This window comes from Rhipicephalus microplus, chromosome 2 (genome assembly GCF_043290135.1).
Source record: "Rhipicephalus microplus isolate Deutch F79 chromosome 2, USDA_Rmic, whole genome shotgun sequence".
Lineage (NCBI taxonomy): Eukaryota > Metazoa > Arthropoda > Arachnida > Ixodida > Ixodidae > Rhipicephalus > Rhipicephalus microplus.
This window is the reverse complement of record NC_134701.1, coordinates 166081089-166104746: the sequence shown is the minus strand read 5'-3', so window position 1 is coordinate 166104746 and position 23658 is coordinate 166081089. Positions and strand designations below refer to the sequence as shown.

Below are 23658 nucleotides of genomic sequence, written 5' to 3'. Positions count from 1 at the left end.
AACGAGGTCATATGGAAAATTATAGCAGTTCATGTTCAGCTACCGATCAAGAGGAGGCAGCACGATGACTGCCGTAGAAGTTTCTCCTCCCGAAAGAAGAACATTCCCTCCGACAGCTTCGTAGAAGTTCAGTGTATAAGCGCTTCTGAATCAGATGCAGAAAACGACGACAGTGACCTGCTGAAACAGCTTCAAACCTATTACACCACAAACAAAACGCTCCCTCACCTATTAGAAGACGAGCAAAGCGACCACGTGAGCAACTACAAGATGCGACAGGATGATTAACACCTAAGCCATGGAAACCAAGGTTAACTGCTTTCTAAAACATCTTTGCAATGGCATTGCTGCAGCACATGCTGGTTAGACTCCTTTAACGAAGAGTTAGGACAAGTGGACGATGGGAGCACGCCTAACTTCTCCAGACTGTATTGTATTGGGAGTACTCTACATCCTGGACACCACTTAAAGTCACGGAGATGGCCAGGAAAAAAATGGCCTCGTATCTGCATGTTACATGACAAATGTCGTCGAAAGATGGTAGTCTTGCGTCCGGAGAGAGTGAACGAATCGTTTATTTGATGTTCCGCGCAAGAAAATTGGTAAATGTTATTCTGGAGGCGCTGCGTTAGAGTGCCTCGAGCGTGCAGCGGAGGTGAACGAGTGCATCAAGTCGAGTCACACGTTAGACATGAGCGCTATCTGGCAGTTATCTTGGAAAACGAAGCGCGTGCACCCTGCGCACCCGTCTCGGAGGTGATAAGGTGTAGAACACAAGGTGACGGGTAGGTGCCACCACTGTGTCGTCTTTGCAATGCGTTGGAAACACTTGCCTTTTCGTGCAAGCGTTGCATGGTCAGCGCAACGGGATAAACACTACGGTCCTTAGAGTTACTTATGTATGCCTTTTCTAGTAAGAGACAAACATACAGAATATTGACATGTTGTTATGGTGCCTCAGATATGCGCAATGATTGCTTTTTAATTGACAATCGCACAAGTATGAACGCTGAATATTGAGCAATATTGATGGGCGCTGCGGATTGGGTTGGCCGTTTGGAGTATCGTTTGTCCACTTTGGTGCCGTTTAGGGTACCGTTAAGGGCGGACAAACAGACAAATGTACTGACAGACAGACCACAATTTTTGCGTTCGAAGGTCCCCAAGAAATACTACCCTCTTTAAAAGGTTGGTGTTATCACGCTTTGCGAGCCATGCCTCGATTTTGCTAGAGAGACTGGAAGAACTAGAAGGAGCAAAAGGGCCACTGCTGTATCTACAACCACGCCTTCTTGAATGTCCACATCGGGAGAAAACTGCTGCCCGCTACGATAATGCTACTGCCGTTGAGTATAACGCAGGCACGTTACGTGCTTGCGATACAGATTCAAGCCGTACATCCGGTAGCAAATTGCGTATCTTGTAGTTGACGTAATAACAGGCAAGATCACACGTGGCACACTGATCACCGTGTAACAAGCGAAGTAAGATAACCCCCGCATTTATAGACACTCCTTGACTTGACTTAAAACCACGTTCAATGAAGCGCGTTGACACGTCTGTGCGTTTGTACTGCTTTGGCACCGGCTAAAGAGACCGCGTTCGAAACGCGTTTGTGCTGCATTGAAGTCGATTACAAGTCAAGTCAAGCAGTGTTTTTGAATACGGGGTAAGAATCGCAGAGCAAGCAGCCGGCAGCCAACAGACACGGATGGAAAGGCGAATCAATCGTAGTTCCGCGGTTGCCCAAGTGATGTTCGGCAAACTAGCTCTGTTCCACCTGACCACCAAAATAATGACAACGACGTAGTTATTTTTAAGGGAAAAGTACCACATAAATTGCACAATATACTCCGTGGTGTGGCGAACGGCCAACTTTCGCCCACATTACCGTGGGAATTCGAATGACGACCTTAAAACGTCGATTCTCCCCTTTTGGGGACAACATTTCGACCGAGGCTGTGGGAAACCTGGCTTGCTAGATGGGATCGGGAAAGCTAGTTGCTTTGCTCGACCAAGCCCAGCGAGCCGCAAAGGCCAGTGTAGTCCTGGACTGAGGACCCCACTCACTTGGCCAGAGACCTTTTAGAAAATAAAAAGAAACTTTCTTCTCTCTCTCGTGATGTTGGCTGTACGTCATGATATATGTACAGTAAAAAAATACGGGCCATGCGAGCACGGGGCCAGGAGTCTCTTCGCGACATTTCCGCTACGTCGACGGCGATCCACAAGAGCGTAGCGCCTAAGGCGAATCCCTCCTTTAATCGACGGCCCGTCTGTTTGCTGACTAGACGCAAATATTTTTCACCTTTATCATTTTAACGCGACGTGCTCTTTGGTCACCGCAGCTTCTTGGTTCTGTCTCGAGAGAACGCATCTCGCACAGTTGTTATCAGATGAAATCTTTCTTGCTAATTGATATCTACCCAACGGTATGCCGTTCGAGAAACGTCGGGTTAATATTTAATTCTGCTAAACATAGGAGCAAGAGTGTGATGGTCGTACTGCAGATGAATGATTTACGTGATCACTGATAGCTAACAATATGCAGCACGATGGCGGAAAATTTGAAGGCCAGTGGAGATAACAAATCCTATTTCCGGCCCTGCGCTTTGGTCGTTGATAGATGGTGTACCGCCAGGTGGCGCGGACAAGCAGTTTGGCACGCGCTCACGTGTACCGTTTACTTCTTTGTCCGACAGTACCGCGCAAAGCCACAAAACACAGTTTGTGCTAAGTACCTTCTTTGCAACATCAGTAACTCATACTCTTCTGCTTCCTGAACTTGTCTAGCGTTACATCTTCGAGTACTGAAACCCACACGGAGGCTGATATGACATAGCAGGTATAATCAATCACCAGAGTGAGAATGGAGTCACTCTTTCGAAGATTGAAAAATGAATTTAGGCAGGTGTCTGGGGAATCAAAGAATAAACTTTGACATTTTAAAAAATTTATCACAACACCTAAAATATTCCATTACTCAACAAAAAGTCGTAAGTTACGGGATAAATTGTCCTCATTCTTAAAATACAGCGTGATTTCATTAGCAAAAGCTGTCACCTTTACGGCACCACTACTTTGTGGAAGGCTTCGAACGTATGAATCGGCAAGTAGCGAGCATAGGAATGGTGGCTGAGACAAAAAAGGCAGGTGATGGAGGACAAACCTAGCGAACACCACGGGTAACAGGCAATGGACCACCCTCAGAACATCAGGAAGCATCGTGCTGTGTACATTTCTTCATACGTTTCTTAGAAGCTCAACGAAGTTTTGTGAGAAGCCATAAGCTGCCATTACGCTAAATATGAAGTCATGTTCTGGCCGATTGAACGACTTCTCTAGATCAAGTAAAACCAACAGTCCCCGTGCTGATCTTGCCAGTGTGTACGCAATTATATCACGCAGAACAAAGGATATACTATGAATTTCTCTTCCCTTTCGGCAATAGAGCATGCCTGATCATGTCCCATTAAGAAAGGTATCGGGCTTCTCAAACACTAAGAGATAACTGCTGCGAAAGTTTTGTAATCAACTTTGAGGAACGTAATTGGCCTCCGCTCCTTTGGGTGAACCGACGATGGGTCACGTTTAGGCATCAAAACAATTCGAGCATCTCGAAAGCTGTCACGGAAATTAAAGTTCTCAAAGCAAGGGCAAATAACATAGGTAAAGGTGGCATTGTTGTCATTCTAAAACGCTAAATAAAACTCAGCGGAAGGAAGGAAAATAGGAGGAAAAGAACGGCAGGAAGGTTAACCAGCCTATAGGCACCAACGGGCTGCTATTCCGGCCTGGAGGCCGAACCACGCTTCATGGAAGACAGTGTCTCTTTCACTTCGTCTGCTGACGGACTTGCGCGAACGGGTGCCCCTACGTTTAAAGAAACTTTAGGCAGCCTACATAACACAGTGACTGTCTTAGCGGTACCACGAAACGATGACACTGTCGTACGAGCCATGTTGGCAAAGTGAGTCATGAAAACTAATCGATTACGCGCAGATGGCAACGCAGTGGTAAGGGCTCTGGCGGCCCGAGTTCCCAGTGCACTCGAATGCTCGAGAAGCGATCTTTTCACAAAGCGCAGAATTTTGGGGTTAGCACAGGGACTGCGTATGCAACGCCAAGCAGCTGGGGTATACGTGGAAATAAGCGCACAAGCGTCAAGTATACAAGAACGTAACGGTTAGTACGACCTGGAAGGATAGACTTCAGAGTATAAAAGCCCATTCAGTACCGGACCAGCTCAGGGGCCCATAGTGTTGTCGGATGTGATACAGCCTGCGCGAATCGGTGCAAGTTACGGCAACACTTTATCAAATATTTATGCGTGTAATTTACTGACGACCTGCGTAGTCTTTGCTCGTCCCATGGTAAATGCTTCTGACCTCCGTTCACGCACACACATCTTACCTTCATGTAGTCATATTTCCAGCAAAGAGAATTGCAGACGCAAAATGCAGCCCCGTGGCAAACGAACAATGTGTCATTAATGGCGTGATTATTAACGCAAATGACTTAAATATCGTCGTATGCTTTCGAAAGTTAACACAACACTCGGGTCAGAAAAATTTTGGGCGTCAAAAACGAAATAAAGAAGAAACATAGCTTTACGTATGTTAATATTCGTATCCGTAGTGTATTTCGAGTACCAAAAAAAAAATGAAACGATAATCCGCTACACACTAACAACAGTTGAACTCTGATATCTGTTTACACGACGATTACAAGTTATCGTGTCATCAAAGTATCAGAAAATTGGTACCTTCTGAAGGTAAATACATTGATGTCTTACTCAGAATTCCGCTCAGCATGATTGGTGTACTCCATAAATTCAAACGATTCAAACATCAAGATTCAGACACTGGGCCTGCTGCAACAAATTCAGAATTTCCGGCTAACTACACGGCTCCGGGACCGGGCGAGATTTCTTAATTACCAACTTGACCTCAGAATCAGTGGAAGAGTATATGTATCTCGGCCGGATACCGAGAAGTCGAGTTGCGTGTTGAGTCGCGTTGGGGCTGTTGGCATTACCAGCAATATGTAGCAGGTGCTGCCGAATGTGCTGTTTGTGCGCGCATGTGCTGCCGAATGTGCTGTTTCTATCTTCCCTCTCTGCTCTTTTTCATCTCCCCCATCCCTCTCCCATGCGCAGGGTAGCAAACCGGCTGCCAATAGGCTGGTTAACCTCCTTGCCTTTCTTTTCCCTCTATTTTCCTTCCTTCCTTCCTTCCTTCCTTCCAATATCAGCCCCGCCACCGTCATCTAGCAGGAGTAAAGTTAGGCGGTACTTTCTTGGCATCGCTAATATACGCTATTCAACGTTTTAAAGCTAGAAACAACGTGGATTTTTGTAATTACTATTGAGTATGAAGCCTCGTCACTTCAAGTTTTCTACATAGCCGCTATAGTGTTGAAGTGGTTATGGCATTCGATTGTTGACCCGAATGTCACCAGATCAACTTCCGGCAGTGGCGGCCACATTTTGGATGGAGGCGAAAACGCTTGGTAATTTGTCCATTTTAGTGATAATTTCGAAGCAATGCGAAAGAGCGATGCTTGCAAAAACTGGAGGGCAAACAAGTGGTAAAGTGAAGCGCTGCGAAAACGCAGTGCACTCCCAGTGATGCAGGTTGTACAGTCCCTGGTGGTGGAAACTTCCGCATCCCTGCACTGCGGCTTACTCCAAAACCACATCGTGTTATTGTGAAGTAACACATGAACAATTATTAATAGTTTTTCTTCATGATCACGTTATCGTATGCCTTTATATTTTTGCTCGCCCCGTATCCCCGTTAACATTGCTCTTCTGTGCGTTTGGTGCAACATATTTACTAAATATTTTTAAAAAGCGAAAACACACCACCTATCGGCTTCACGGAGAATGGCTCGGCATTTCAGTAAAGGCAAACATACACGGTTAGCTGAAATCGAACGAAATTTATAGTAATTAATCAATTTAACTAAATATATCAACGGGGAAGCAGGTAACAATTTTTTCGGCAGCAATGAAGACTGCTAATAAACTACTATGAATTTTCAGAGAATCAAATCGAGAAGAAACGCCAAACCTTGGCTATTGCAAAACAGTACTGTAGCGCCGTCTCCGGGTCGAACGCAATGCTGGTTTCTCATGGTTTACTGCGACCTCGGATAGATGGCGCGAGCGTTGCAGCTTCGCGGCTTCTTGTGGTGTCGTCGAATTCGCTCTGTGCGTGGTCGCGGTGTGCATCAGAAACATTCCGACCCCAGTTTTGCCTGTCAAGTCTTTTGTTCAATACCCACCAGAGTAATGATACTTGCATAAATACGAAGAATTATACAATCGCTTTAAAGCTTTTATGGTTGAAAGCCCAAATGCAAGTTAGGTACATAGGTCTGTACACGAAGGGGACTGGGAGTGCTCCCCCTTCTTCTCCTTGTCACGTTAGATGGGGCGCGCAAAGTGTGCGTTATACAACCACTAAATAAGGAGTGAGGGGTGCTGGCAGTGGACCGTCGGCAGTGGAGACGCGCACGGAAGTGCGGGCACGTATCGCTTGGGGCGAGCGTGTGTGTGTGTGTGTGTGTGTGTGTGTGTGTGTGTGTGTGTGTGTGTGTGTGTGTGTGTGTGTGTGTGTGTGTGTGTGTGTGTGTGTGTGTGTGTGTGTGTGTGTGTGTGTGTGTGCGTGCACTCGCAAATGGATACCTTCAGCCGGTTACGGTGTTCTGTTTCTCTGCAAAGCTTGGCGCAACTACAGAATTTGCTCTACAATACGTCGTCATTTGACAGTAGCAAGTGGTCTCCAAAATTGCCCTATGATACCTCGTCAAAGGCTACGCATATATCCTTACGAATGCATGATGGTGTGGCCGCACCCGAAGGCAGAATGTTATGACAATCGTCCGTACGTCCATCCACCCGTCCGTATGTGAGTGTGTTCGTGCGCCCACAAGTCCATCTGTGCGTCCGTCCCTGCGTTCGTCCATGCATCCGCCCCAGCGTCCATCCATGCGTCCATCCATCCGTGCAGCCACCCGTGCGTTCGCCAATGCATCTGTCTGTGTATCCATTCGTACACCTAGTCAACACTCCAAGTACCACTATCTCGCATCTTTTCATCATATATTCGCCATATAGGAGCACCGCCATCTAGCGGACATTCCAAGGACTTAGCGAGAGGTGGCACACGCACACTTTCTTACGGCTTGCGCTTCGGGTCTACTTCCCACCTTTAACCACCTCGAGTTCATGGTATGTACTAGTTCACTCTATTCATAGCACTGCGCCCCAACGCTCGCTAAACATTTCTAAAACCAAGGAGGTTACGACCAGCGAGCAACCCTTTCTTGCCAGACAGTGCTCAATGTACATGCCAATGGCTGCTAACGGGGAATGAGAGACAGGAGAATTCGGCTTTTATTTTCTCACGGCTTGCGCGTCGTATCTACTTTCCACATTTAACCACCTCGAGTTCATGGTATATACTAGTTCACTGTATTCGTGGCACTGCGGCTCAACACTCGCTAAACCTTTCTATAAAACCGAGGCGGTAATGACCAGCGAGTATAACGTAGCAACCCTTTCTTGTCAGATGGTGCTCAATGTACATGCGAATGGCTGCTAATGGGGAATGAGAGACAGGAAAATTCGGCTTTTAGTTTAGGCGCACGTTGCGAATTTTTCATTGCTCAACAACGCACTGGAGGAATCTCTCACCGGCACCACCTTGCAGGTCAAAGCGTAAGACAAACGCCTCCTAGAAAAACTATGCCAGAAACGTCGCTGTCTTTTCATTTAGGAGCCTCCTGCCAGCACGCAATCTAGGAGGCTATGCCTTCTGCCTTGTGTTGTGCCCGGCCGCCACGTGAGACCACTCGCCTCCGTACCGCTCAGTCACTTGACATCACGGCTGCTCGGAGGCAACTGTGAGAGCATTGATGTGTTCGCAGGGGGCGGCCATCGGAGACGCTCGCCTCCGTATCGGAGGCGGAGTGTAAGATCAGATGATTGATTGATTGTGGGGTTTAACGTCCCAAAACCACCATTTGATTATGAGAGACGCCGTAGTGGAGGGCTCCGGAAATTTTGACCACCTGGGGTTTTTTAACGTGCACCCAAATCTGAGCACACGGGCCTACAACATTTCTGCCTCCATCGGAAATGCAGCCGCCGCAGCCGGGAATCGAATCCGCGACCTGCGGGTCAGCAGCCGAGTACCTTAGCCACTAGACCACCGCGGCGGGGCGTAAGATCAGAGGGTAGGGCAGCGCGTTCGCGGCTCACGTTCCAGGCATAATTTTTTAAAGACGATAGTCTTTCTTGGGGACCTTCGACGCAAAAAGTTTGTTCTTTCTGTCTGTCTGTCTGTCTGTCTGTCTGTCTGTCTGTCTGTCTGTCTGTCCACTCTTACGGCATCGGGTACTTGAAACGGTCGACCCATCCGCAGCGACCACCTATGTTGCTCAAGGTTGAGCGTTCATGTTTGTGCAATTGTCAATAAAAGGCAAATAATGCGCATGTGTGGGGCACCATAACCACACGTATATATTATGCATGTGCGTCACTCACCAGAAAAGGCATACATAAGTAACTTTAAGGACCGTAGCACTTTTCACGCTGCGCTGACCATGCAACGCTTTCACGGAACGGGGAGTGTTTCCAACGCTCTGCTAAAACGAAACGGTGGTGGCACCTATCCGCCGCTGAGCGTTCTACACCTTACCACCTCTGAGATGGGCGCGCACACCTGTCTCAATGCCACGTGCTTTGTTTTCTAAGACAACTGCCAGATGGCGCTTATGTCTCACGTGTGACGTGACTTGATGCGCTCGTTCGGCTGCGCTGCACACTCTAGGCACTCTAACGCAGCGTCTGTAGAATACCATTCATCAATTTTCTTGCGCAGAACATCAAATAAATGTCTTCTTCACTCTCTCCACAAACAAGACTATTGTTTTTCGACGACATTGGCAGAATACATGCAGATACGGGGCCACTTTTTTAGGAGGCGTTGGTAAGACATGTTACACGCTACGACGATGGACGAACGGGTGCCGCTTTGAAAAGCTTCGCCCCTAAAAAAGAAAAAAAAACACTGCCAGATCCCACGTACAGTGTCAATCGATGATATGCGAAGCATGAATAAGGAAGGTTGATATGTTACTTTAAAATCAGCACAACGTTATGAGGTAGAGGTATATTATGCCGTTCATGACTTCCATGTCACGTTTGGAGAGTCATTTACCTTCGTCATGTATTCACATCACCTGATAGCAAAATTGGTATATGTGGAGCTAGCGAAACGGCCGCGAGCGTGCTTTATGAGTGTGTCATGTAGTCCGATTTCACATGACACGCGTGTCATGATTATCTCGTTTGGACGTGTCATTTACATTCGCCTTCCATTCACTTCACGTAATACCAAATTTGGTATATGGGGAACTAGTGAAACGGCTGTGGGCACGCTAGAGCGTAGCTTGTAGTCACATTTACATGACAAGCATATCATCACTATCATGTTCGGATGTGTCATTTACCTTCGTCGTATATTCAGCTCATGATATACCAATTTGGTATATGTGGAGCTAGTGAAATGGCCACGAGCGCATCTTGAGCGTGGAATATGGTCATGCTGTTACATGACACGCATCTCATGATTATCATGTTTGCACCAGTCACATACCTTCGTCGTCCATTGGCGTTCCGTTGTACCAAACTTGGTATATGTGATGCAGCAAAATGGTGGCGAGCGCACGTAACGTTGACGCGCGCGCACTCTGGGCACTGCGACACTACGGTAGCAAAATGCGAGCACTCTATAGTATTACGCGAGGCGCGACCAGCGTCTGTCGGCGAGGCACGGAGGTAACCGGCGCGAAATGCGACATGCTGCAATTCACGCCGACAACGTTACCGACTAAGCAGGGGCGTAGCCAGAGGGTGCCACATTGGGCACGTGACCCCCACCCCCCTCTAATGTTTTTTCGCCATGACATGAAGAGCGAAAAATAGACATTTAACGGGGTTGACCCTCCTTAAATTAAATTGATGCCCCACCCCCCCCCCCCCCCTCCGAAAAAAAAATTTCTGGCTACGCACCTGCGACACAGCACCACATCTGCCTAGCTTCGTGATGGAGGGACGCCAAGCGCGCTCAAACGCGCATGTGTCAAAGCAACGCAGCGCGGCACGCACCTGCGAGTGTATGCTAGGCAGATCGGCGCCTGGCGTAACATCACCGGCGTGATGCGACGAACCGAACGCCGGCTCACGTCGCAGTGTGTTGGCGCCTTTATTGGGGCATGTAGTCATGTTCCTACATGACACGCATCTCATGATTATCATGTTTGCACCAGTTACGTACCTTCGTCATCCATTTACGGGAGGTTTTGCTGAATTTGGTACCTGTGAAGCTAGCGAAACGGCCGCGAGCGCATCATTAGCGTACCATGTAGTCATGTTCCTACTTGAAAGGCATCTCATGAATATGATGCTTGCACCAGTCACATACCTTCGTCGTCCATTCACGTCCCGTAATACCAATTTTGGTCTATGTGAAGCTAGCGAAACGGCCGCGAGCGCATCATGAGTGTGGCATGTAGTCATGTTGTTACATAAAACGTATCTCATGACTTTCATGTTTGCACCGGTCATATACATTCGTCATGCATTCACGCCCCGTAACACCGAACTTCGTAAATGTGAAGCTTGAAAAACGAGCACGAGGCAACATGAGCATGCCGTGTAGTCATGACTCATGACTTACATGACATGCATTTCATGAATTGCACGTCAGGCTCTGTCACTTATGTTCGCCATGCCGTCATGTCATACTAAGCCAATCTCGCAACATGTCATGTGAATGAAATCACCGCAAGAGCAGCAAGACAATGAAATGTAAATCATGACATTCACGACATACATGTCATGATAGTCATGTTGTGACCAGTCAGTTATGCTTTCCATACAGTCATGTTATGCCATACCAAATTTGGTATTGATACCTATAATGAAATACGCACAAAAGCTAAAAGTCGAGTGATGAAAGCCCCACTTTTTAACATTCACTCTGTGGATATGCTGTGAATTTCTTACTATAACAGCACCATCTATCCTCTTTATTCGTCAACAATACGAAAACTGCTAACGCCATCTAGTGATTAAATTTCGAAGGACATATACACTCAACATCTAGTTGACAATCGTTATCATCATGATCAGCCTGACTAGGTCCACTGCAGGACAAATGCCTTTCCCATGTTACACCAGTAAACACGGTCTTGTGCTTGATGGTGCCACTTAATACCCGCAAACTTCCTAATCTCATCTAATCACGTGACTTCCTTTCTCCCCCTAACCCGCTTGCCATCTCTGAGAATCTAGTCAGTTATCCTTAATTACCTCAAGTTATCCCGCCTACACTCTATATGAGCAATTGTGAAATGAGCTACATGAGCGTTTCCTAAAACTAAATAGAAGTGGCTACTACAAATTACTATTACAGAGGAAGGAACGACCCACACCGTAAAGAACTTCACCACTAAAACGATGAATCTATTCTTTTCAATGTACCTAGTAGTTGCGCTAACGGAATGGAAGTACGTTCACTTCGAAAAAAAAAACAAAAACAAATAGCTGGCACGACTCTCTTATACATAGTCGAAAGAAAGGCAAACAGCAGTGTTTTAGGTGGAGACTTTATTTTGTTATTTGGAAATTGTAACTGACCACGCATACGAAAGTAATCAGCAACTTTCAACCTTTCAGTATAGCAACAGTGAGCTTACACCTGTCTCATAAGAATGCACATGCCATTTTCCTATTTTCAAGCTGTTAAAATTTTGTGTATGTGTGTGCTTGGGTGGCAAGCAGAACAAGTGTGTCTTTCACTGGCGTCATTTCCGTGACGAAAAGGGTGTGTGTCAATTCTTGATGCTGCCTGTCATAAAAAAATATTTGTGTTAATAAATAAATAAATAACATCGGAACACGAACTGATTGTGAATTGAAGTCAATAAATAAAAAAAAGTATTGATCTTTTACAAAGAAAGAGCATCAACTATTCTGAGTTATTTGCTAGAAATTCCTCCTCAGGTAAGGGTGAAATAGACCTAATTATTTTCATCTCTGCCTGATACACACGGACCACAATCTTTTTTTGCTGTTATTGTCGAATGATGCATATGTATTGTTGCTCACGATGACTTTTTTTGTTTTCATATTGCAGGTGAGTTACAAGTTCGCACTGATGCATCGTACAGCTTAGCGGTGCAACATTGGCTTGTCCCACAAGATATTAGTACCAGCTGCTGTTGCCTTACTGCGTATAAACCTTGGGCTACGGCACACACTCCGTTGGGTTTGTATCAGCCCGCATGTGCATGACTTGCAGGTTACGACACTGCATACCGTGCAGAGCCAAGCTTATGTCATTAGGTATGTGCTAATTCTTTATCATTTTTGCGTATATGTGTGAAATTCACTAGCGACAAGAATAAAAAAAAAACCGGAACAAGCCAACCGTGAAAATTGGATCAGTGGGATTTTGTAGCAGGCGACTGTAGAGAAAAAAATTTAATGGAAGAAAATTTGCTTACTGGATGCATGACAAAAAGCGCTGGGGATATTCAGTATTTGCGTGAAAATATTTCGCTAAATATGCTAATCTTATCACAGGCTTTGATTAGGAGTCGTAGCGGCCGACATCAAGAATTTTATTCTTTTTCCTAATCATTACATTAGTAATTATAAAGACTGTCCCCGGAGGGGTTTTTTGCTGCCGCCACCACCGTGATTCACGTATATGTATACGTATACATATACGGGGAAGGGTCCGCTTGCATCGTTTTAGGGAACATCGCCTTTCCGGCCGAGATCGTCTGCGCGCGCGCTTATCTCGTGTGCAAACAAAGGGGAGGGGGGGGGGTAGGCTAATGGTGGCTGCACCATCGCGACAACGATCAGCGCGCGCCTTGTGTTTCCACTGCGGCTGTAGGCGGGCGATTCTACGGGGTGCGCTCTCGACACGAAACAAAGAACGGTGCCTATTAAATACGTAATTTACTTAGCCATGTGTGTCTTGCGTTATTATCGTTCCGAGAACGCCCGAGGGAGGGCCTCTCCACCAATAGGTGTGCTCTACACATAAAAACTGCCACCGGCGGTGACACACGACGTGTAGCCCTTCGTACCAGCATGCGCTGCCCACGGGAGGCGCTTCTCATTAACGCCGTTACGACGCACGAGGCTTGTTGTGGTCATCTACTGTGGCCGCACCGCAGAACACTTGATTACTTTGAGAGCGCATGTTAACTACAAATAATATTGCTCCTAAAGATGCTAAACTTGCTTCGTAAAGCATTCGAATATGTTGCTATCGCATTCATTGCTTCGCCCTTTTAGTGAAACGGTTACTTTTATTCTTGATTTAACAATGAATGAATTAATTTGTGTATCACCGATTATGTTCGTATTTTAATATTTTATATAAAACAATTGCAACATGCTAGATGTAGCCTATGTAACTTGTAAGTTGATGTATCATACAGAGAGAGAAGAAATTCTAGAGAAGAAAGGTTGCGAGAATGTACAGGATAATCGATAGCTACCCTTGTGGGGAAAAACGAAACGCAGGGGTGCATGTTATTTTAAGGGTGGTATCGTAAAAAATGAGATAAGTACATAAAAATAAACAGGATAAATAAAATACAATAAAAGAACTGCTGTTCGTGATATAAAACCGCGCAGTGAAATATTGGTGTGCTTCAGGCCGTAATCACTCTGTTTTCATACAAGACTCAAAGAGCGAGGAGCTTTAGGAACTATTTTTCAATAATTAAGCGCTCTATAACAAATACATGTGGCAAGATTTTACAGTGGTTTTCTTCCTATTTTTCAATGAGATAGAGTTTCTTTAAGGTAACACTAACTTGCCCTCATCCCGATGTCTATGCTTTCCCGATATGATCATTAATTACTTTATTGTTTTCAGTCGTTTGTGACCTTCGCAACTTGGTGCAGAAGACTGAGGCGCAAAAAACATAGCGTGAAGCAGGAAGAGCAGGAGAGAAGACAGAACAGCGCTCTCCTGCTCTTCCTGCTTCACGTTATGTTTTTTGCGCCTCAGTCTTCTGCACCAATTATGCACCAACTAGCCCCAAAACAAGTTCTTTTGGAATGACTTTCACAACATTTACACGTTATGTTTGGTCGCCTGGACATAGTTCTACATGCTGCTTCTCGGCCACGACGGTGCCCAGTCGCATTTGATTCTTGTGTAATAATGTTTAACATTTCGTTCAGCCTATTTAACTGCAACGTTTGATCTATTGCGGATGCGCATGTGATTCGCTTGTATACGCTCACTACCTTCATTCACCTTCACATGGCTTTGTTTTTTTATTTTAAGTTTTATGCGCATTGTGCCCTAATTGTCACTTCCACACTCATCGCATACAGTGACTGCGTTAAGTACTTACCTCCCCAACCCACTTTTGCTTTATGCGTCTTACTTTGTTATGCTGTATACGTACGCCATGGACCGGCCCTACTGACTTTTGGTACCGTTATCGTTCATATGAGGCCGAACACCGCATGTCGGCATTGAAGTTGTGTACCTCTTGCCCATGTGCTTTTAGCGGATGTGGGGGATACGGTTAAAGGGACACTAACGAGCAAAACAGTTTTTTCTCGTATTAGCAAAGAACTCTCACAAGCCCATAGACAGTGGGATTTCGGCGAAAAGACGATTAGTAAGCGAGAAAATGCGCATAAACGAATTGTGGGTGGCGACGCCACCTTGAAATTTCCGCACCATTTGCCGTGACGTCTCAATTTTAACGGCGCCTACTGGGAACTACGTATATTGATGGTAAAAACAAAGTTCATTGCTCTTTGAGGTGGCCAGAGACTTGACAAATTTCGAAAGTCCTCTTGTACTTTTTAAAGACCACCACACTTCATTAGCTCTTGTGAAGGAACAACGTGAGACCGTGCTGTGTAGTCTCGAGCTGACTATTCATTCTTCTCTTTCTTACTCCTCTTCCTTTCTACCTTTTTTCTTTCTATTATTTCCCCCTTTTCCCCACCCAAAGTGTAGGGTATTGAACCAAGCCAAGCTTGGTTAACTTCCCTGCATTTCCTCTCTATTTCTCTCTCTATATATTCATCGCAGAATAGTTGGAAAATCAATGGCGCCAAAATACGATCACATCACTTTGAAGTCAGTGTAGTCGCGCATGAAGATTTCGTCGGGAAATCTAAAAATGAGACATTGAGCCTTACTTTCTCACCTACTAATAAACCTATGACGGTGAAATCAACGACATAAGAATATTCACAGTAATGCTTGTGAATTTAAACCAATTCATTATTTCTCCTTATTCTCCCTTTCAATGGGCTTCTGTAATTTCAAAGAAATTTCGTTTCTTTTCAAAAGTTATGGTAACGAGATTATTCAGGCCTGCATAGTTTGTAATCTGATTTAGTTACCTGTGAGCAGTAATTTTGCTGTGTCTGTTTTCCGCGTAAAGCGAAATCATTCAAATGTCTGCATTCCCGGGGAAGAGAGGCTTTAGCGACCGCGGGCTCGATAAAATATTTGCTTTAAAGGCTCTCGGAGGGAGAGCCTTGGCAGGCCTTCTTTCTCTTGTCGCCTTGGCACTGCTTTACCCTCGGCTCCCTCTCCTATGACGTCCAAGCTCGGAGTCTTGTTGGCAGTTTCCGAAGCCAGTTGTGGTCAGCTGTCTCGCCTGACGGACGATAGATGTCGCCACCAGCGTTGCACTCGAGTGATACGGAGCTGGTGAGAGAGTGGGGGATGTGAAGGGGGTGGTGATCGCTCGGTGGCTGGCCCGAGTGGCTTACCTCGCATGGCAGAGACGCAGCGCCTTCATTTCCCGAGCGGACGGAAACGGAAGCTGCTGGCCGCACGCGCGGCGCGCGGCAAAAGCGTGCTTGTTTTGATCGGAAGGAGCGGATTGTCGCCAGCGGCCGCGGCGCTTAAATCTCGGGGCGCGAGCACGGAGCAGTTCGGCCGCGGATTTGGCACCACGAGACGCGCGCGTCAGTTCGAGGAAGTTGGGAGCTGTGCCGTTGTTCGGAGTGATTCTCCTCCTGTTCCTTGCGTTTTTTTTGAGCGGAAGTGACGTCAAGGAGTGCGTGAAGTGAGTCCAAGTCTTTAAGTGAGTTTGCTGGATACTCGACTGCTACTTGACGTGCCCGGACTATCACTGTGATTGCATACTAAGCCGGAGCATATACTTAACCGGAGCAGTGTGCGGTTTACTGACAAAGGTATGTGAGTGACTGTTTGCAATCGACAATTTTTTAGGATGCAGTTGAGTACTTACGCGCATAATTTAGCGTTAATGTGGTATGCTATTGACGTGTCTGTTCGTTGAGTGTCATAAATATGGCTTGTGTTTTCCACCCGTCAACTGGCAGGTTCAGCTTATGTTATTATAAGTAAGCGCATAGCACTCAGCTTATTTTCGCCGTCGATGGGATGCTGACGCGAGTGTGACGGAATTTAATAAGAGCCTTTTTTTGCGTGTGTACTACGCTGTGGTGGAAGTTAAGATGTCTCCTGTTTTTCCAGGAAGAGAGTTATGACAGCCGTCATCGCCATATTAGTCGACGACATTAACGACAGTTTGCGACCAAACATATGCGTCCTCCACGAGATTTATCACGTAAAGCTGTCCAGAAGAAAGTCCAGGAAAAAATACTTTCGAATGTAGAGGCAGAAAGTATTGGAAGGCTTCTTATCGAACGGGTCGGGGAAGTGATGTTTACGACACAGAAGCGCTATAATTTTATTGTTGGAGTGCTGGTGTCTGTGACAACTGAATGTTTCTTTGAATCCACTTCTGGATATATTATACGGCTTCCTTTTTCTCGTCATGAGCAAGCAGGTTCAATAAATCGAATCAGAAGTAAGCACATCGCACTCAGCTTGTTTCTATCGTCGATTGGATGCTGACGCAAGCGATATACAGTTTAATAAGTGTGCGTAAATTTATGTTAATTTTGATTCCGTATAGCTGATCATGATGGATAATTTGTTTTTTTGACGAAAATAAAGCAAAATTTGTAGATTACGTGCTTTATTTTTCCCACGAGCAGTTGAATAATTGGTCCATTATCTCAGCCGATATTTCATGTGACTTTATCACACTAGCTAGTGGCATTTTTTCAGTTGAAGAAAGAGTGTCACATCCGGTTTGCTGCCTTTGTGTTTCTAAACGCGACGACAATGTAGAGCTCTGTATCGTATGATGGATGCACTGCTGAGCACTGAACCCATTTCTGCTAATATTGTTATTTAGGGGAGTGCTAATAATGATTCGTAATACCGGAAATTTCGTTTTTCTCACATAGCGGTAATCGTTTCAGCATAACATTGAGGCTATCATTTTTTTTGTGTGACACTGATGACTAGAGTTTTTATTTCTGCGTGAGCATTGCCACTAACTGACTGGCCAGTTTAACCGCTTCTCTTTTATTATTGGTCTTATTTTCATGTCAAACCATGTCCTGTGAATTTCAGAAACAGTTTGTGCAGAACAACTGAACATTTAGAGTCGTTTCACTGGAATAAATCGGGATCCTTTGCTAGAACCCACGTAAAAGGTTTTTTTAATTTAACTACATGTTCGCCATAGCAGTCGGCACTGACGACTCACACGTATGTGCTGGTAGAACAATACATTCTTGATATTTCTCAGAGATTTACTTTATAAAGTTCATCAGAAAACTGGAAGGGCAATCAACCCTGCAACACCAAAGAAAAAAAAAGATGGCACGAATAATTTATACAAATCGTAGGCAATTAACAGAACTACATATCTTCTTGTTTTCTCCTGTGCCACAATAAATATCTCACGTGCCGAGTTCCGTTCAGCACGTCGGACACAAAGAAAAAAAAAGCAAACGGATGTTTCCATGGTGTCAGGAAGTAATCAGGCGAAGTCGGTAATAGAATCCTAAGATTCGCGGTCCGAAGATGAGGCTTAAAAAACAATGCGCAAGGTAGGAAACGAGTGAGATTGGTAGAAACAAAAAACACCATTGAAATAAACAAACGCCTTTTCCGCAGAAGTATGGCGGTCAGGACGTGCCCAGCTGCCAGCACATCCGCTCGTTGAATGACCGGGACCTGTGTTCCAAAAATCGCATTGCGGAGTACATTTTTCCACGCGTCGGGCGATGGAGTGATTAGGAGATGAGGTGGGCGTGGATCCTCGCTGCAGTCCTGTAATATGTGAGAGAGGGAGGCGACGGAGTTCACTCAGATTCACCCAACAAATATGCGCTTTATAGTAGACACGCGAATATTTTTCTGAGCCGGACTCACTCGGACTCAGACTCACGAAACTGTTCTTCAACAGCACTCTCTCAGACTCAAAGTTACATCCGAGATTGAGTGAGTCCAATTGAGTCGATTCAAGAATCAGTTTGCCGACCTATGCCTGTAGGCACGGAGGCGGCGACGACACGCGATCTCCTGTGGTCTCGTGATATCTCCTGTGATCTCGTGGGATGCGACGGTGGTTTCGTTCGAGCAGAGCAAACACAATGGGCAAAAAGAAGGCTTTCTGTCACCGTGATTTTTATTATTATTTTTCTGAAGTACTCAAAGTAGGAAGACTTTTGAAGAGATGCGCATCCCTAAACAACTAACGGAACCTGGAGAAAAAAAAGACAGACAACTATTAAAAACAGTATTTGAATCACAGTTGAGGTTCGCCTTCCTGAGCACAAAGCAATAGCGTAACCAGGCTTTGTGCGTATCGCATTCAACTATGCCGCGAAGAAACGAAAGTTTGTGTGCGTAATAGCGGTCATTTGATTGCTTGATACGTGGGGTTTAACGTCCCAAGATTACCATATGATTATGAGAGACACCGTAGTGGAGGGTTCCGAAAATTTCGACCACCTGGGGTCCCTTAACGTGCACCCAAATCTGAGCACACGAGCCTACAACATTTCCGCCTCCTTCTGAAATGCAGCTGCCACAGCCAGGATTAGATCCCGCGACCTGTGGATCGGCCATTTCAAACTATCGTAGAATTTCTAGTGCAAGTGTAATTGCGATGTGCTTATTTCGCCAAAACGGTTCATTTTGAATAGAGCAAAATACACACTACGCATGTGTTTAGTTCCACGCATGCCTGCGCGTCTGCGCAATTAGTAATGGCTGGACAGCTTTATTAAACCCTATTATTGCCCAATGCATATCGTTTCACACCTGATGGGATTCTGCAATTCTGCCATGCAATAGTACATGACATTCTTGGTGCATTTTTTAAATGCGAAGCATCTCTCAGGTTACCTAAAGCACTTTTGGTGTCAATCTGCTTATCTCTATCTATCTAGTACGTGCGTCTGGGTGCTCTCATGATCACCCCCTTAACTTGGGGTACACAAAAATTAGTACGGCAGAGTAGGTGGTTTGACCTACACGTCAGTAATGACATCCCTAATGTCACAATCTCGTCGCATACGCCGTCGAACACTTTCCAAAAAACAAACAGCTATATACATTTTATATATATAATCAGGAACGGTGAGAACACACATGAGTAACTTGAACGCTGAAGCGCTAAGAAAAAGCTGCCATAGGAAGCGATGACCAGCTGAATGCAAACAATAAATGTCAGTGTCTCCGCAGGAATTGTACCCCAGCATTCTGCGTGCCACTGAAGTATTTTACCGCAGAGCCACGCCAGGTCTCGGAAATACTTTGGAAATGGACTTTAACGTTTCTGAAACGTTGACTGGTTGCAGCACTGGCTATCGAACTTTATAAGCATTGCATATGAGCTCCTATGATGCAGCCGACATGTCGGGTCAACGTCAGTTGTAGTTAAGTGCCATCTGCTGAGGTCGATTTTTATAGCAGTGTTGAGGAATACTATCCAAGTGAGCTATACAGTAGAAGTGCAAATAGAACCTCTCTTGATTCTTACGTTTCCAACGACTTTCCCTTATACGGTTATTCCTTCAGTCACTTATCTGGCCAATGCGTATGGGGCCACTGTTCTTTGGAATCTTGTCGGCAGTGCTCGTGGCACACGGCAGGAACGGTTTTGCGTATTTCTTATTGCGCACAGTCTTGGAAACTTGCGAACACTTTGTGGGCACAGAACCTTGAATATTTATTCGGAACAGGGAAGACCACCGGTGCATAGTGCTGATCTGCATCCCATGTTTAAGTTTATGCAAACTCTTTCTCGTTTTCTTTATTAACAGTGCAAGTTAGGCTGGCCGTGAAGTGTCCACCCTGCGATTAACATCATCATCGTTAGCGGGTCTGTGCCACACAATTTGGTCGAATCTCATTCCTCATCTCTACGGCGTGGCCTGTAATCACCCTGTTGTTGTGAAAGAATGAGTACAGATAGAGAGAAAGATAGAAGAAAATGAAGAGAAACACAGAGAGACGGAAAGAGAGATGCAAGGAAATGAAAAGCAAAGTTTTCATGTCGAGACGAATTTTTCACGAGGCGTGATTGGAACCCGCCTTCCCTTGATCTGAAGGTGAGTGTCTAAACCATTCGACTATGCAGGCACGCCATAGTATAATAGAACAAGGGGGTGGGAAAGGAAGATGAGCATGAGGAGGAGATATGTGATGTTGAGGTGGAGAGGAGAGGGAGCAAAGCATAGAAAATATACCCTGAAAAAAAGATGCAGAGAGAAAAAGAAAGAGATCCGTAGATAACTTCAATGAAGAAGAGAGAAAGGGGTAAAGAGGGAAAAAGAAAGGAACCAAACGAGCCACGCACACCGACGGAGACATAGCGCACTACCTCCGCTCCATCGCGCACAGCCTGGCTGCACTCGAGCGTTTCCAAAGAGATATGGAGTGTTCGTGCTAACGGCGATGGGCTCGTGCTTCCATACGCCCAGCTTTGCACGCGTAAGTAAAATGATTAAAAACCTTCGTTTTTTCTTTTAGTGTAAAGTTATTGTATTTTAGCGAGGGGGAGAGATGAACAACAAGAGAGAAGGCAGAGAGGTTAACCAGGCACATGCCCGGTTTGCTACCCTACGCTGAGGGAATGGGAAGGGGGGCGTATATATGAGAGAGAGAGAGGAAGAGAAAGAGAGAAAAAAAAAGGATTGTCAGTCAATGGGCTGACGCGTATGCAGCGGTGGCACTACACAAAAGTTAAAGGTGGTCACGTAGGCCTGTAGTCCTCAAACAACACAAGACAAAATGTAATAAAGGTGATTAAAGTGAAAATAACTTTTAAAAAGTTCAAGAAAACTTCAAATAGAATTATTTGGAGATGTCTATCTTTTCAATTAACTAAAGCATGTCACTTGTTTCTACCTCTCCACAAGATGCACTTATATCGACGGAAACCCAATGAACATGCCGATACATATTTATAGCGGCTTCTTTGATAGAACTGTAATTGCCAGTAGGGAGCATTTCGGGGCTTGTACATCGCAACATACATCATGCGCAGAGAGACTTGATACGATATTCAACCCGCGTCCACGCTGCTTGCTACGCTTCGGCCGCTAAGCTGCCAGTGCGTGTAAAATAGCAACCGTTATCGGTGGGCGAAAGGTTCAGTGGCCGCTGGCCGGGAGACGGGCTCGCACGTTATGTCGTGACGTAGGCATAGAAAGCGTGTCTGCACGCAATGCTGCTGGTGTGGTTTCCTAAAAGTTTCGGCAGGCGTCAACCTTAATCGCGAAGGCACGAGCCATATCCGGCAACTCGCGCGTTTTGGGGGGAACAGGTGCGAACGCTCGCACGCACCGATAGGCTCAAAGCGAGGTTTTTGCATTAGATGTGCCACATTTATCCGCTGAACTATATACGTCACAAGGAAAATTTTGCTGCAGCGTTGCCATTTCGTTGCCGGTTTCAAGCATTGAACTGTCCTAGTTCCCGAAAAGAAAGGCGGAAACGATGTTGACATTTCGCGGAACACGAAACTTTCGCCAAAGTGAGGTCCTATATATAAAACGACTCTATGAATTTCTGGCCACTAGCAAGAAGTGCGGTCTCAGAAGATTTGTTTTGTATAAACTTACATTTTTTGAGCGAAAATACAGAAAACACCGGCGGTTTTATAAGGGCGTAGTGTTGAACTTTTCAATTCAGGATATTCTGTCCTTTAGAGACAAGTCATTAGACGATTGTTGACAAAGTTGTAAATCAGTCTGCACAATGTTCTGGCTGAGTCTTGAAGTAAATCTTGGTATTACAATTGTTTTTGTCTGTTTAAAATTGTTATTAGGAGTACATTTTGTACCAAGTATTGTAAGACCCATTCTTGGAGAACCCCTCTTAGCGGGTTCCAGTTTATGAACGAAAAAAAAAAAACACTTTGTGCCTGTAGCCATGTCCATTATAAGATGAAACGCAGCAGAAGCCAGACAGAAGGCACCATCATTCTTTTTGAAACACAGGAAGAAATCGAAAAAAAGAAACACTCTGAATACATGAAGTAGCAGGAACGTACTTTTTTTTTTCGTGAAGCACTTCTCTCGTTTTTCACAGCAACATTATTGGGTGCAATGAAAAAAGAAAGACTAGAGTGGAGAAATAGCGTGTTTGACTGACACAAAAAATATTTTACTTCTTACGCAAATGTTCTGAAAGCACGTGAAATGACTGGCATCATTATTCTTGTAATAAAATACAGCAAACGTTGTATCAGTATTCGGAAATAAGGTATCGATTTACGTTTATTGGTGTTCTGTATCCTACAGAATCAGCGCGTATCCCATAAATCTAAGTGCACTCGTTTCTGCAACAAAACACCGGCAAATTATTTCGCTTGCAGTCTTACCAGCATATTCAACAGTGACTTGCTTACGACTTCAAAAGAGACTGATCCCAGTTCAAACCAGCGCTTTCAAATCTGCTGTAGAACGAGTGAATGCTTTGCATCCACCGGATTGTGCAAGAAAGCAGGCTCGCTTTTAGCAGTTGAAAAACCTGCATCAATGTATGCCTGTATACAGAAGCGTAAAAAAATTCAAGAAATGCATGCCGGGTATTAAAGGATCTCTCATTGGATCATGCAGTGAACTTCGGCATGGATTAAGGCTCACCTGAAATATTTTTGATGATGCAATACAGCCACTCGTCCCTGAGACGTATACAACGATGGACTCATGCAGGGATGACTGCGACTAGGAGCCGTTCCGAAATAAATAACCACTTTCTCATTCGTTATCTCTATTTCTTATGATTTGACATAGAGAAGCGAACGTCGGATACAAATGAACTCATTCATCGCATCGTCAGGTTAAATAAACAAGCTGCAAATAAACATGCAAAAAAAAGTATCAGCAAGAACGAAATGAAGCACCGGTGAGCCCTGGCGAAAGCATGTGGCGCTTGTACATATCAGTATTTTTGTCTTTGCCGATATGTTAAGGCCGACATTTTCTTAAGCGTAAACAACAAGCTCACAAAGAAGTTTTATTACCTCTTTAATGCGTTTCAATGAAGAACACCAAGAAAACTCTGGTATGCGTATGGAAATGATGAAATTCGCTAATAACGTTTCAGAAAAAAAAACATTGTGCTCATTTATAGGTGAGTAATGAGATGATGCTCCTGAGCAAGATTGGGCACCTATGATACTACTTCACATGAAATGCATTTCAACAGTAACAGGCTCGAATAAGGTGTAGAT

General features: G+C 45.1%; 1 protein-coding gene across 4 annotated transcripts in view; it reads left to right on the top strand.

Annotated features, from left to right (window-relative positions):
• LOC119170587 (adenylate cyclase type 8) overlaps positions 1-23658 on the top strand; it is a 634357-nt gene that overhangs the window by 361445 nt on the left and 249254 nt on the right. Inside the window, exon 1 of one of the 4 annotated variants that reach the window (XM_075887057.1) lies at positions 16040-16279. The exons of the other annotated variants lie outside the window; for them this stretch is intronic. The gene's annotated coding sequence lies outside the window, so the exon portion shown is untranslated. Of the gene's footprint in view, positions 1-16039; positions 16280-23658 lie in introns of those variants that run through there. 4 annotated transcript variants of the gene reach the window in all.